The following is a 15,917-nucleotide window of genomic DNA, read 5'->3' as shown; positions in this document are numbered from 1 at the left end:
CCCTTGAGAGTGACCTGGACGCTCATGGAGGAGCGTACATGTGCACTTCGCTGGTCCCTTCACAGGCAACATGTTCCTTGCTTTGGTCGATGCCCATTCAAAGTGGATCGAGGTTCAAGTGACGGGAACAATGACCTCGGCTGCCACAGTAGAGGCCTTGCGGCAGGTGTTTGCTATGCATGGCCTCCCCGAGGTAATAGTGTGACAATGGGCAACACGGTAGCATAGAGATTAGCACAATTGCCAGGTTCGATTCCTGGCTTGGGTCACTGTCTGTGCGGAGTCAGCACGTTCTCCCCGTGTGCACGTGGGTTTCCTCCGGGTACTCCGGTTTCTTCCCACAGTCCAAAGATGTGGTTAGGTGGATTGATCATGCTAAATTGCCCATTGTGTCCAAAATTGCCCTTAGTGTTGGGTGGGGTTACTGGGTTATGGGGATAGGGTGGAGGTGTGGGCTTGGGTAGGGTGCTCTTTCCAAGAGCCAGTGCAAACTCGATGAGTTGAATGGCTTCCTTCTGCACTGTAAATTCTATGATTCACCAGTGAGGACTTTCAGCATTTTGTAAGAACAAATTGTATTCACTATACCAGAACAGTCCCCTTTAACCCTGCCTCAAACGGGTCAACAGAGAGAGCTGTACAAACATTCAAGGCAGCTATGGAAGAAGCAGTCCAAATGACCACTACGCCTTAGGTTGGCCAACTTTCTTTTGTCTTACAACACGGCCCCCATGCTACTACGGTTGTCACCTACGGGAGGAAGGTTTACAGTGTAATTCCTCGGGTGCTAGACAAGGACCACTGTTTTTGATATACATATTAATGATTTAGGCTTGGATGAACAGGGCGCAATTTCAAAATTTGCAGATGGCACAAAAACTTGGAAGCATTGTGAACCATAAGGAGATAGTGATGGATCTTAAAAGGACACAGACAGGCTGGTGAAATAGGCTGACACGTGGCAAATGACATTTAATGTAGAGAAATATGAAGTGGAAGGAAGAACAGGGAAAGGCAATATAAGGTGAAGGGTACAATTCCATTTTTTTAAATTAAAGGGCAATTTAGCATGGCCAATCCACCTACCCTACACATCTTTGGATAATGGGGGTAAGACCCACGCAGACACGGGGAGAATGTGAAATTTCACATGGACAGTGACCCGGGATAGAATAAATCGGCTGTACGGTAGCTATGTGGATAGCGCAATTGCTTCACAGCTCCAGGGTCCCAGGTTCGATTCCCGGCTTGGGTCACTGTCTGTGCGGAGTCTGCACGTTCTCCCCGTGTGTGTGTGGGTTTCCTCCGGGTGCCCGGTTTCCTCCCACAGTCCAAAGATGTGCGGGTTAAGTGGATTGGCCATGATAAATTGCCCTTAGTGTCCAAAATTGCTCTTAGTGTTGGGTGGGGTTACTGGGTTATGGGGATAGGGTGAAGGTGTGGACCTTGGGTAAGGCACTCTTTCCTAGAGCCGGTGCATTCTCGATGGGTCGAATGGCCTCCTTCTGCACTGTAAATTCTATGAAAAGCAAATTACTGCGGATGCTGGAATCGGAAACCAAAAGAGAAAATGCTGGAAAATCTCAGCAGGTCTGGCAGCATCTTTCTGGAGAGAAAAGAGTTAACGTTTCGAGTCCAGGTGACCCTCTGTTAGGCCACAGATCAGCCATGATCTCATTGAATGGCAGGAGGGTTCGAGGGACAAAATGGCCTACTCCTGTCCCTATGTTCACATTGGCAGAACAGTTGAGAACTAAAGGACACTGATATAAGATGACTATCAAAAGAACTTACCAACAACATGGGGAAATTTCTTTCCGGAATCTATAATGCACATCCTGAGATTGTGTTGGAGGCAAATTCAATTATTGTGTTCAAAGGAGAAGCACCTAAAGAGGCCACGTTTGCAGGCAATAGGGACAGGATGGGAGAGTGGTCTAGCTAAATTGCTCTTACACAGAGTCAGCATCGACAGGATCTTACACTGAATCAGCTCTCCTCTGCTGTAACTATTCTATGATTGTATAAAATACTTGTCTGAAGTAGAAGACCTGGGGGTGCAGTTATACAAGTCACAAAGTAGCTATCCAGGTTAATATGCCCATTAAAAAAAAAACAAGCACTGGCACCTTCCTAACCTGTATTTAAAGGATCTTAGCTTCAGGAAGTGGGGTACACTTCATAGGCAACAAAAAAGACAATCGGTGAATTTCTCAATAATTTGGTTCGGAGGCTCTAAAGCATGAAATAAGAAACAGAATGGTCCAGACCGTGGTAGTATACTATGCAGACTCCTTAGCCCACCCATGATATATTTCGAGTAAATTACACTTTAGCCATCAATGTTTTGTGCAAGTCTGGTTCTGCACATTTTCTTTGGCTTCATGCTGACCACATTACATAAACAAGTTTTTAAAAATGATTTCATGGGATGTAAACAATGCTGACAAAGTCAATGCAATAGATTTGCTGCCTATCCCTAATTTTCCTTCAGAAGGTGTTGGTGAGCTTTCTTCTTGAACCGCTACAGTCCACCTGGCGTACGTACACCCACAGTACTGGTAGGAAGTGAGTTCCAGTTTTTAATCCGGTTGTTTTTCCCTCTGATGAAGATTAATTAATATGGCAACGGCTGCAATTCCAATATCCTGGAACATTATCAGAGCTATAGATCCAAATGCCTCCAAACTTTAAGTTTCAGTTTTGACATCATCAATTTAAAACAGCATAGGCATACACACAAGGCACACCTGTTGAATGCTGAAAAGCTGCATTAGGTTGCTAAGAAATTTTATACTTACAGCAGGATTAGATTTGGATCAGTATTTTAATAAATTTCCAGCTAGATATTTTAACTGAATTACATTCTCTGCATTAGATCTACTGACCCTTTTATTTACCCAATCACACTAAGCAAACACTTGATAACGCAAAATAGATCAAGTGAATTTTAAAATTATTACAGTGTACTAACCGCAAACAAAATATTTTATTTTTGGCTTAGGAGAATGGATTTAAATATTCTGCTTACATCATACTTTGTGTTTTGATTGATACCAAAGTTTCACCAGGACAGGTCTTTCAATAATTTTCTTTCTGAATTGAATATCAAACTGATCAGAGTGTTCGTTTCACATTGATTTAATCTCAATCAGATGTTCTCTAACATATTCCCATTTTGAAAACCATGCTTGCCAAATTATAAAGTTACAATTCAGACACAAGGGGCTGGATTCTCCGTTTCAGCGGCTAAGTGCCGGCTTGAATGAAGAATTTGAGGAAAGTTTATGAAGAAGAAAATCGGCGTGAAACCCTCACCGATTCCGGGACTGGTGAGGGGCTAGCAGTGGCACCGGGTGAAACTCCTGGCTTCCGCACTGAAACCGGCCGGAGAATGGCATGCGCATGGCTGACTATCTGCAGCGGTCGCGCCGTACAACATGGTAAGGCCAATCGCGACCCCACAGGCCACCCCCCAACAGTCTCCCCAGCCCTCACCAGTCTCCCCAGCCCTCACGGATGTCCCCACAGCCAGCGGCATGGATGTTGGCCGAGTGTGGCGGCGCTGATATCGGCGTCTGGCAACGGAGAATCACATCCAAGTACTTTTAAAGTACCCGGCAAATTTGAATGCAAATTAAAAAAGGGGGGGGGGAACGACTGCTGGGTGGTGGATAGTGCAGTACTTTTTGCTGTGATGCTTCTCTATTGAAATTCAATATCATTTAATACATTGTGTTTGCCACACACAAAATCGTTTGCAGAATCTATCTGGCTCAAGTTGGTGGCCCCATATCGCTAGGCAAGAATTAGTTTCCCTAAAGCAACGTTATATTTATATATAACGGCATTTTCCTTTCAAAAGATTGGGTTACAAACTGAAATCACTGTTTTAATCTATTTTTCAAATTACATTTAAATATTTTGAACACATTTTTGTGGGAGTATGCAAATAATGATCACATGGTCGTTAATTTGTCAATTGATGTGTCTACACATGTGTCTTACAAACCCATCTTGAATGCCTTTGAATCACAACCTTTCGCAAAATTAGAATAATGCAGAGCTGTGAAAGAAAGTGCAGTACAGCCTGTAAGCACAGTCCATGACCTTTATCAGCTTCATCCAGATCAGAAGAATAGTGTCAATCTAATCAATAGCAAAATAATGCCGGCTCTCTAGTCTATATCATAGACTGCAGAGCACTTGAATGAAAAGGCAGCACAAATAGAAAGCTTCAGCCCAAAATTTCAGAACAGGATTAAAATTTAAACCTACTGCTTTCCTATCTGGGTGAACCCTTGTGGATTTTGCTGATCTTGATTTTGCATCTGTAAATCTGATGATACTGGATGATGAGAAGTATCTTGCCAGTGATAGTCCGTTAACCCGCATTCTGCCATTGTAAGCCAAACGCAGTAGTAACCAATATCAGGAGGAAGGATGCTACCCTCAAAAAATCCACAGAAAAGTTAGCTTTGCAGCTCATTGGAAGACAAAAAGGAGTGTATGCAGGAGATGGAGAAATTAACAAATTCGATTGACAAGAACAGGGTCAGGTTAGTAAAAACAGGGCAAGGGGGAACACACAGGTTGTTTCAATTTTGTGTGGAATGCTCAAAGTATAGCCATGCACTTGTAATTCAGGAGCAATTTAAATATTCAGACAGTTAAATCAGCTTCTGTGATTTTGAAGTTCTAGGAGATGACGTAGAAGGCTCATGGGTGGTTAGCACTGCTGCCTCACAGCACAGTGACTCGGGTTCAATTCTAGCCTTGGGTCATTGTGTGGAGTTTGTACGTCCTCCCCATTTCTGCATGGGTTTCCTCCGGGTGCTCCGATTTCCTCCCACAGTCCAAAGATGTGCAAGTTAGGTGGACTGGCCATGATAAATTGTCCCTTAGTGTCTAGGGATGTGCAGGTTTGGTTATGGGGTTACGGAGATAGGGCGGGGTGGACATGGGCAGAGTGCCCATTCAGAGGATCAGTGCAGACTCGATGGGCTGAATAGCCTCCTTCAGCACATTAGGGATTCTAGGTGTGATCATTAAATGCCCCAACTCTTGGACTACCCTCACCAATTCTGTGATGGCATCTTACTCGTACAAGTGCCAGCTCAAGTACGCCCAATCAAAAGTAGCCATGAATCAGAAACCTTTACACTCAGTGAAGCACTTGAGCAGGAGGACCTGAGACTGTGAAGATTACTGTTTCTCCTAGGAGGGTGAAGAAACTGCCGACATCAGCTGGGACGCTGAGACCCAGATCTCAGTGATCAGTTTTCAAAAGGCTAATGATTCAGGAGTACAGATGTCAAGCACAGTGGAAATGGTCGAGGTGTAAATTATATGTATCTGGAAGTCCAAAGATTTGCAAGTTAATTGGGGTGACGAGGACAGGGCACGGGTGTGGACCTAGGTAGGGTGCTCTTTCAGAGGTTCGGTGCAGACGCGATGGTCCAAATTGTCTCCTTCTGTACTGTAGGAATTCTCTGGTTCTATAACAGGAAGTTTCTCATGGTATGGAGATTACTGCAGCAATAGGGTGCCAAGAGCACCAGTGTCGCAGTTGTCACTGCTTAAGTAGATGATTTTAGAATCAATGCTTGAACAAGGCTAATCATGTTGTCATTATATTCAAAAATATAATTTAATATAAATTATTTGATCCTGAGTCTGTTTAGTTCAAGTGTCTAACTTACTGAATAAAGTTTCAAAACTTCTCCCAATAGGATAAAGTGTATTCTCTTTAATTTTCAGAGCAATTTGGTTTTGTAAACAGCTGAAAACAAAAACTCATTGCATTGTTCATCCTGCAATGAGAACAGGATTTACTGACCGCGTGCTGTGACAGGGACAGATTGCATGAGACAATTCATACAGCTTCACATCATTGCACAAGGAGAGCTTTTGAGATTAACTGTGCAATACTTTGTACTGAGAATCAGAGTATTTCACCATGAAAAGAAACACATTTTATCAAAGCTAAACTTTGAGGCTTAAGACTCTCTGCATCCCACACCCTCAGCACTTACGTTTGATGAGATTTTTTAAACATGGAGGGCGAGTACACATTCTCAATTACTTAAGCAACTGAGTCACTTAAAGAATTTGGGCCAGGATTCAAAGATTGGCTTAAATTTGTGATAAGATTAATTGATATCTAAAAGGAAATAAATAATTGAATAAAATAATTAAGTAACTAGTTAAAGATCTTGGGCGGGATTCTCCGCGAACCGGCGGGGAGGGCAACTCTGGCGCGAAGGAGTGGCGTGAACCACTCCGGTGTCGGGACACCCCGAAGATGCGGAATCATCCGCACCTTCAGGGGCTAGGCCGGCACCGGAGTGGTTTGCGCTACGCCAGCCGGCGCGGAAGGGGCTTGGCGCCACGCCAACCGGCGCCGAAGGGCTTCCGCCAGCTGGCACGAGTTGGCACAAGCGCAGGAGCGCCAGCGTGTGCTGGCGTCATCCCAGCGCATGCACAGGGGGGTTCATCTCCGCGTCGGCCATCGCGGACTGTTACAGCGGCCGACGCGGAGGAATAGAGTGCCCCCACGGCACAGGCCCGCCCGCGGATCAGTGGGCCCCGATCCCGGGCCAGACCACCATTGGGGCACCCCCCAGGGCCAGATCCCCCCCGAGGACCCCAGAGGGCGCCATCGCAGCCAGGTCCCGCTGGTAAGTACCTGTCGTAACATACGCCGGTGGAACCGGCAGAAAACTGGCGGCCACTCGGCCCATCGCCAGGGGGGCCGCTGCCAGCGGCCACCGACCGGGGCGGCGCGATTCCCGCTCCCACCAAATCCCCGGTGCCGGAGAATTCGGCAGCCGGCGGGGGCGGGATTCACGCCGCTCCCCGGCGATTCTCCAACCCGAGGGGGGGTCGGAGAATCCCGCCCCATAAGTGTGGCGACTAAGGGTAACAGTAACTTCATTGCAGTATTAATGTAAGCCTACTTGTGACACTAATAAAGATTATTATTATAATTATGTGTCACAGCTGCAGCATGTGGGAGCTCATGGATACTGGTGTTATCCAGGGAAAGCACGTCTGTAGTAAGTGTCTGCGGCTTGAGGAGCTTCAGTTCAGAGTCACTGAGTTGCAGTCGGAGCTGCTGACATTGCAACACATCTGGGAGGGTGAGAGTTACCTGGACCCTTAGTTTCTAGAATAGCATCTTCCGGTTTGGAAAGTGCTTAGGGATAAGAGATTTTGACTACAGCTGAGTCACTTAAGGAACCAATGGTTAGGTGTGTCAGCCTCTGCAATTGGCCAACAGGTTTGAGGTTCTTTCAGTTTGTTTCAAGAAGAGTGGGGGCTGTAGGGTGGATGAGCTGACTGACCATGGCACTCTGACATGAAGCCATTCAAGTGGGGGGAGCAAACAAGAAGGTATTAGTAGTAGGGGACAGTATAGTGAGGGAGAGTGACACTGTTCTCTGTAGCAAGGAGCATGAGTCCAGGTGGCTATGTTGCCTGCCCAGTGCCAGTGTTTGGGTCATCTGCTCCGGGCTGGAGAGGAATTTGCAGTTGGAGGGGGAGGATCCCATTGTCGGATCCATGTAGATGTCAATTGTAATGTTCTTGTCGGATGGCCTGATTTATATTACAAGAACACTTCTAGCTAAAGCTATAAACAAGCTATTAACATTAACTGTGGGTAAACTATATATAAAACAGATTAATAGCAGTATGATCATACACAAGCAACCTCTCTCTCCAACTTCCTCCAGTCAGTCTGAGGGGCCATCTGACTCTAACATTCACTTATATACTAATGAGACTGCTAGTGGTCAGTCAGTGAATTACAACACAACCATGATATCACCACATCCCCTTTCCTTTGAAGGAATAAATTAATACATTATCAGTATATTTACATGTGATATCATGAGCCTGTGTGTCTAACAGTATTATTATTTTTTTAAACTGGTAAGTTTAGCATTCAGTTTGAGAGTGAGAAACTTGGGTCAGAAACATCTGTGCAAGGGGTAGCATGGAGGTGCAGTGGATAGCACTGCTGCCTCACGGCGCTAATGTCCCAGGTTCGATCCCGGGTCTGGGTCACTGTGGAGTTTGCACATTTTTCCCATGTTTGTGTTGGTTTCACCCCCACAGCCCAAAGATGTGCAGGGTAGGTGGATTGGCCACGCTAAATTGCTCCTTAATTGGAAAAAATGAAGTGGGTACTCTAAATTTATTACAAAAATAAATCAACTGCACTACATTTAAATCAGGGTAATTATAAAGAAATGAGGGCAGAGCTCACTGGAGTGGACTGGGAAAGGAGTTTAGGTTGATCAACAGATGGTTATGAAAATAGCTCATGACTCACAACAAAGATATATTCCCAGTGAGGAAGAAGGATTCTAATACGATAAATCAACCAAGGTTAACCAAGGAAGATAACGATAGTATTAAAATGAATGAAAGAACATATAATGTGGCAATTAGTGGTTAGCCAGAGGATTGGGAAAGTTTTAAAAACCAATTAAAGATGACCCAAAAAAATAAAGACTGAGAAGATAAACTATGAGGATAAACTAACAAGTAATATAAAAATGGACAGCTTCTTTAAATATATAAAAAGAAAGAGAGAGGGCAAAGTGAACACAGGTCCCTTGGAGAATGAGACTGGGGAAATAACAATGGGGAATCAGGAAAATGCAGAGGAGTTAAACAAATACTTTGTGTCAGTCTTCACAGTGGAAGACACTAATAAACATTCCAAAAATACTAAATAATCAAGAGGCAGAAGAGGAGGGATGGGGAATAAATACAATAACTATCACTAGAGAAAAAGTACAAGTCCCCTTGACCTGATGGGTTACATCCCAGGATAGTAAAGAAAGTAGCTACAGAGATAGTGGATGCACTGGTAGTAATCGTCCAAAAATCTTTAAATTATGGAAAAGTCTCAGAGGATTGAAAACTGCCAATGTAACACCCTTATTCAAAAAGGTAGGAGACGGGTGCAGTAGATAGCACTGCTGCCTCACGGCGCCGAGATCCCAGGTTCGATCCTGGTTCTGGGTCACTGACCGTGTGGAGTTTGCACATTCTCCCCGTGTTTGCGTGGGTTTCGCCCCCACAACCCAAGATGTGCAGGATAGGTGGATTGGCCACGTTAAATTGCCCATTGGAAACAAAATGAATCGGGTACTCTAAATTTATTAAAATATTTTAAAACGGTAGGGAACAAAAAACAGCTACCAAGAGGCCAGTTAGCTTAAGTTCTGTCATTTGGAAAATGATAAGAGTTCATTATAAAGGATGTAATAGTAGATCATTTAGAACTGCACAATATAATCAAACAGAGTCAGCATGGCTTCATGAAGGGGAAATCATGCCCGACAAATTTATTAAAATTCTTTGAGTTGGTAATGAGCAGGATTGATGATGGGGAACCAGTAGATCTAATATACTTGGATTTCAAAAAAAAATTTCGATAAAGTACCGCACTAAAGGCTCCAGGGTGCTGGGGTTGGTATAATAGTTTGGATAGAGGATTGGCTAACTGATACATGACAAATTTGGGATAGAGAGCATTTTCAGGATGGTAACCTGTAACTAATGGAATGCCACAGAGATCAGTGCTGGGGCCAGAAATATTTACAAAATATATTAATGGCTTAGACGAGAGAAGTGAAGGTACTATTGGAAAGTTTGCGGATGACACAAAATAGGTGGGAAGGCAAGTGGTGAAGATGGCACAAAGAATCTACAGAGGGATGTAGACCAGTTAGGTGAATGGGCAAAAACTTGGTAGATGGAATATAATGTAGGAAATTGTGAAATTATGCACTTTGGTAGGAAGAATAAAGGAACTGAATATAATTTAAATGGAAAAAGGCTGCAGCAGCACAGAGGTGCTCCTTATGTATAAATCACAAAAATAGCTAACATGCAAGTTCAGCAGGTAATTGGGAAGGAAAAGGGAAAGGTAAATAAAAATAGGGAAAGGCTTGCTAAAAGTATTTTTCATTTTTTCCAATTAAGAGGCAATTTAGCATGACCAATCCTACTACCCTGCACATCTTTGGGTTGTGGGGGTTAAACCCACGCAACACGGGGAGAATTTGCAAACTCCACACGGACCGTGACCCAGAGTCGGGATCGAACCTGGGACCTCGGTGCCGTGAGGCAGCAAAGCTATCCACTGCGCCACCGTGCTGCCCTGCTTGCTAAAAGTATAAAGGCACAAGTTAGTCCAGACCTGGAATATGGTGAATAGTTTTGGTCCCCTTATCTGAGAAAAGAGATTCTGGCATTGGAAGCAGGCCAGAGGTTCACTAGGTTGATCCTGGATATGGAGAGATTTTCTTCTGAGGAGAGGTAAGTAGATTGGGCTTGCATTCATTGGAGTTTAGAAGAATGAGAGGTGACCTTACTGAGACATATAAAATTCTCACGGGGCTTGACAGGGTAGCTGCATAAGTTTGTTTCCCCTTGTTGGAGAGTCTAGGACCAGAGGGCACAATCTCAGAGTAAGGGGCCACTCATTTAAGACAGAGATGAGCAGAACTTTCTTCTCAGAAGGAGTGAATCTGTGGAATTGTTTACTGCAGAGGGCTGTGGAGGTTGGGTTAAGTATGTTCAAGGCTGAGATATACAAATTTTTAATCAGTAAGGGAATCAAGGGTCATGGGCATAAGGGGAGGAAAGTGAAGTTGAGGATTACTACATCAGACCAGCATGATCTCATTGAATTGGGGAGTAGGCTCAATGGGCCAAATGGCCTACTTCTATTCCTACGTTTTATGGTCGCAGTTGGATTGCCATTCAGCTCTTTTTCTACTTACCTTACAGGGCACTGCACATTTCTCGGTCGTCCTTCCAACTCGTGCCTTTTTAAGTGCCGAGCAATGGGCACTTAAGTTCCCCCAAGTTCTTCAGTCCAGAGCAGCAGTATTGGGGAAATAAAGCGATGCCCTATTTTTACAGCCCTAGTTTTAAGGGCCCAGCCACTTTGAGAAGTCAGGCAGAAGGTAAATGGAGGTTGGATGGGGGTTGGGTGGAGTGACGGCAGTAGGATGTCAGGTCCAGTTGGGAGGTCTGCCGGCTGGGTGGTCACTTGGGCTTAGGGTAATCAGGGAGGTGGTCAGGAAGCAGTAAAGAAGGAGGAGGTGTTGGGTTGACAATCAGGGAGTTACCAGGATATAGTCGGGGCCTGGGAGGGGGGGGGGGGGGGGGGGAGAGATGGGGATGCAGGGGAAGTGTCAGTAGAGTTTCTATTTGTTCATGGGATGCAAGTGTCGCTGACTAGTCCAACATGTATTGCCCAGTCCTAATTTCTTTTGGGAAAGTGGTGGTGAGCTGCCTTCTTGAACCGCTGCAGTCCATGTGGTATAGGTATACCTACAGTGCTGTGAGGTAGGGAATTCCAGGGGATTTTGACCCAATGGCCCAGGGAGTCAGGCGGGTGGACTGTTTTTGGAAGGGTAGAGGAGGTAGTTTGGGAAGGTGAAGGGTTAGTCAGGCAGCAGTCGGGAGATCGGGATGATTTTCGGCGGTATGGATATTCAGGGGTTGGCAGGGCTGCCGGGAGGTCCTGTTTTGGAGCGGGGTGTTAGCCAGGTGTTAGAAGTGGTTTTGATTCTTTCAACTTTTCCTTGGTAACTATTCTGCTACGAGATTCGGATCTATCTGAAGTCTCCAATTTAAATCAGAGTTTTGGATGGTTCCCAGTGCAGGGTAATTGCCCATTGGAGTTTGAAATCCCAGGCAATCCCCATGCAGCGTTTGAGTGGGTACTTTGGGGGTGGGCATCCCCTTGCAACCGCCTGATTATGAGGTTAATTTGATTTTCATGTCAACTTTAGATAATTCTTTTCCAATATTGGCAGAGACCTATGTCAATTGTTAATGTACAATTTATTTCAATATGTAAGAGAAGTCAAATTTAAAGATGAGTATTTTGAATGTCCAGCACATTCGGCTTGATGCGTTTCTTAGAATGATGATCTGATTTTCTTAAAAACTTGGCGTTAAGGTTCGTCTGTAGGTATCAGAAGATGATCTTCAGAGTTACAAAACAGCAGCACAGGAAAGATCGAGGATTCTCAGCAAACACAACCCATAAACAGAGCACTTGTCAGATTAGTATTACTTGCAGTTGCTTATTTCCAAATGGATCGAGCCATTCATTTATTTTTCATTAAATTCAATCCATAGAATTGTGAGTAAATACTTAGCTAAATAGCAACAGCTGCTCACCAATTAAATGATTAAAATGCCCATTTCTGCGATGGATTGCGATCTGTACAAAACTAGATGCTTCAGGCCCAGATAGCAAAATTCTCAATCTAAAACATGTTAACCCAACATCTTAACCCAAAAAATGTTATTTTCAATTGCTCAGAATCCTGCAGTGACCACAGATGATGTTATGGAGTGAAATCTGATGACTGGTTGCACAATGTAACAAATCACTGAGCAGCCATATTTAAAAGTAAAAGCTAGATTCAGGGTGCAGCACCTTCACAGGGAAGCACACAGCTAATCTTCTTGAGAATGACCTCTGGGGACAATTATAACAATCTTTTCCATTCTAACTTTGTGACTGTCATGTTGGGTGTTCCGATACACAAACGAATCAACATGGTTGTAGATGGTACAACTCTCTTTTATTATTCTGTACAATAACAACTGTTAACTTCTGGCTGTGGTTCGTACTTCACCAGTTAACCTGTAGACCCAGCCCTAGCACTATCTTAGAGAGGCACTCAGCACATGGTGTATGTCTGAGTGGCACGCTGTGAGCTCTGTGCTCTGAGCTATCTCCTGGTAGAATGAGCGGGAACTGTGGTGTTCCCTGTTTTATAATGTGTGTGCTCTCATTGGTGATTGGCTGTGATGTGTGTGTGTTGATTGGTCCGTCTACCTGTCCATCAGTGTGTGTGTGTGATTGCACCATGATATGTTAATATGGATATCACGACAGTGATTACTACTTTCTTTCTCTCTGTTCAGCTCCCAACAGTTTTCTTGTTCCTGCCCCATGTAAATCATTTCTTCCCATCTTGACTCCATCTTCTCTATCCTTGACCAGTCTCTTCATTCATATTTAGTCAGTCAGATATTTGATAGGTAACAGCAGATTTCAATCATTATTTAAGTCCATCATAAATTCCTGCCTGGCCACTTGATGATTTACTGCATTAAAGTAATGGCACAACATACCCTGGGCAGGATGGTGCCCTGCCACTGCTAATGCCACCCAGGCACCTTGGCACTGCCCGCCTGACACTCAGGCACCACCAGGGTGCTCATACCAGGAATTGGGCATGGGGGTGTCGGTGGCTTGAGGACCCCACAACAGTTAAGTTGGGGGGACCTGAGGGTTATGTTGGGGGATCAAGAGATCGGGGCACCATTTTTAAATGAAGGTAAGATAAAAAATAACGTCCCGTTCGATAGTGGCGTTATTTCCCAACACCCCGCTAACCCATCCACAAAGGGACTATTTTTTCCCGTTAAATCGCGCCCTAGTGCTTTCATTTTTCACCGGAGACAGTGAAAACAAAACCATGAGGAACATTTAAAATACAGCAGAAAGTTATAACGGGAGATTTAGATTATGAGAAGGATAAATAAACTGGACGTACTTTTCCCAGCCCTGGCATTTTTTTTAACACTGTTAATGGTTGGGGATACCAGTTGAATGAGATGCAGATTGTGACAGCATGAAAAACTTCCACCAATGTGCACATCAAGTTATTTCAATCGTCAAATCGTCTTGAGTAAATAGCTGCATTTCTATAGATATTTTTCCATCTTTGTTCAACGGAGCTTCAATTCCTTCAAGCCAAATTCCCACAATGGTATTTAGTGCCACCATTAAAACAACGAAAAATCACAAAATCAATGGATAGCGAGCAAGTTAACCACTATTCTTTTGGAATCATATTTTTCAAAAGGTACAGCAGCTTAAGTTTTCTCATTAGAGTCAGATTTTGTGAAGTAGTAAATTAGGTTCTTTGTACAAGCTAATCTTATGAGGAATAGTAGCGAGTAGGTAAGTGCTCTTATGATTCTTGGCAAATTTGGAAAACGATTGAGGTCATCGTTGCTGTTGGTCTGAAGAAGTTCATTCAGCATCTTGTGTTATTTCAAAAGATCACAAGTAAAGCTTTGGTTAAGAAAGGTCCATTCAAAAAACTGGAACTCCCTTCCTAACAGCACTGTTGTTGCATCTACATCATGTGGACCGCAGCACTTCAAAACTGCAAGGGCAATTAAGGATGGGCAACAAAAAACGCTCTCATCCATCAATCAAAAATACAGCCATCAAGCCTAATTATTCCAAATAATGTTATTTACACCCTGTGTGTTTATTTGCTTGAGTAAGCTGTTAACATGGGCACTCTGATGATCATGGAGTATATGAGTATAGCCCCCGAACATTCATTGATTTCCACTTAATTTTACTGCTCTCTTCAGCACAACCCCCTGGCCAAATTAAATCGGTTAACAGTACAAAGGAGATCAAAACTGGAGCAAGCAGGTAGCCTGGATCAGTACCACTTTGGGGAATACATTTCTCATAAAGCAACCTCATGAAATGCATTTGGAAAAGACCAGCATTTATATAATGCCCAATGATATCTGAGAAATGTCTCAAAACACTTTGCATACAATTAAGTGCTTGAGGTGCAAGAACCAAAATAGAACTATAGAATCCCTACAGTGCAGATGGAAGCCATTTGGCCCATCAAGTCTGCACTGGCCCTCTGAAAGGACACCCCACCTAGGGTCGGGCCCCCATCCTATCCCCATAACCTCATCTAATCTTTTAGACACTAAGGGACAATTTAGCTTGACTAATCCACCTAACCCGCACATCTTTGGACTTTGGGAGGAAACACGGGGAGAATGTGCAAACTCCACACAGTCACCCAGGCCAGAATAGAACACGGATCCCTGGCGCTGTGAGGTAGCAATGCTAACCACTGTGCCACCGTGCCGCCCATCCCATACACAGGGGGTTCCACAAACAAGAGATAAATGACTAGTTAATCGGCTTTGATGGAGTTAGTTGACGGAGGAATGTTGGCCAGTTCACCAGATAAGTTCTTTAGTCCATCTCTGAACAGCATCACAAGATAATTAACATTCACCTAAGCTATCAGAATCGGGAGATGAGCCTTTGGTGCCACTGAAAATTCTGCACTCCTTCAGTATTGCACCGAAGCATCATCTTACGCTTGCTCAGGTCATCTGGTTTGGTTGAAACCCACAACCTAGAGATGAGAGTGCTACCAACAAAGCAATGCTGATGCAAATAATCCATCAGGTGTAACCAGTGAAGGAGCGATAGCACCCGTTTAACACCAGTAAACTGCTGCTAATTGCTGTGCAGTATGAAAATAAAATTACCGTAATCATACTGACTAATTAAGCAAAATCTGTCAACAGTGAAATAATAATTGGAAGCTGCGAAACTATCCCTTCCTTATTGAACATGCCTTTCAGTGGTGTGTCTGTTGAGGAAATCAACTAAATATGGAATCTACACCAAATTCCATTTTCACCAGTGTCTTGGTAATAGAATGAGGAAAACTGGTTTGAATTAAATTAATTGCATTTAAAATTAAATTTAAATTCTTCACCAGTGGTTAGAATGTGGCATTTGCTACCACATTGAGTAGTTGAAACAAATAGGAAGAGACAGGTAGATAAGTACAAGGGAGAAGGAGTCCTGGAATTCTTTATTGCCAAACAGAAAGATACGCTGATTGGATTAGATGATGAAAGATGGGGAGAGGCTCATATCGAGCATATCTCTAGCATAGACTGGGCTGAATAGCCTGTTTCCGTGATGAAAATTCTGTGCATTATGAAACTAGGACTTGCTTATCTGACTGAGCAAACCCCATCAATTGAAAAGTCTGCACCTATCCGCAGAGTCAGGA

The 15,917-nt window shown here is 43.9% G+C and overlaps 1 protein-coding gene across 4 annotated transcripts in view; it reads right to left on the bottom strand.

Annotated features, from left to right (window-relative positions):
- The window catches only part of ap2b1 (adaptor related protein complex 2 subunit beta 1), a 399,172-nt gene that overhangs the window by 142,943 nt on the left and 240,312 nt on the right, over positions 1 to 15,917 (bottom strand). The gene's annotated exons all lie outside the window — the stretch shown is intronic.

This window comes from Scyliorhinus torazame, chromosome 12 (genome assembly GCF_047496885.1).
Source record: "Scyliorhinus torazame isolate Kashiwa2021f chromosome 12, sScyTor2.1, whole genome shotgun sequence".
Classification (NCBI taxonomy): domain Eukaryota; kingdom Metazoa; phylum Chordata; class Chondrichthyes; order Carcharhiniformes; family Scyliorhinidae; genus Scyliorhinus; species Scyliorhinus torazame.
The sequence above is the reverse complement of the archived record's forward strand: the minus strand, read 5'-3'. Positions and strand labels throughout refer to the sequence as shown.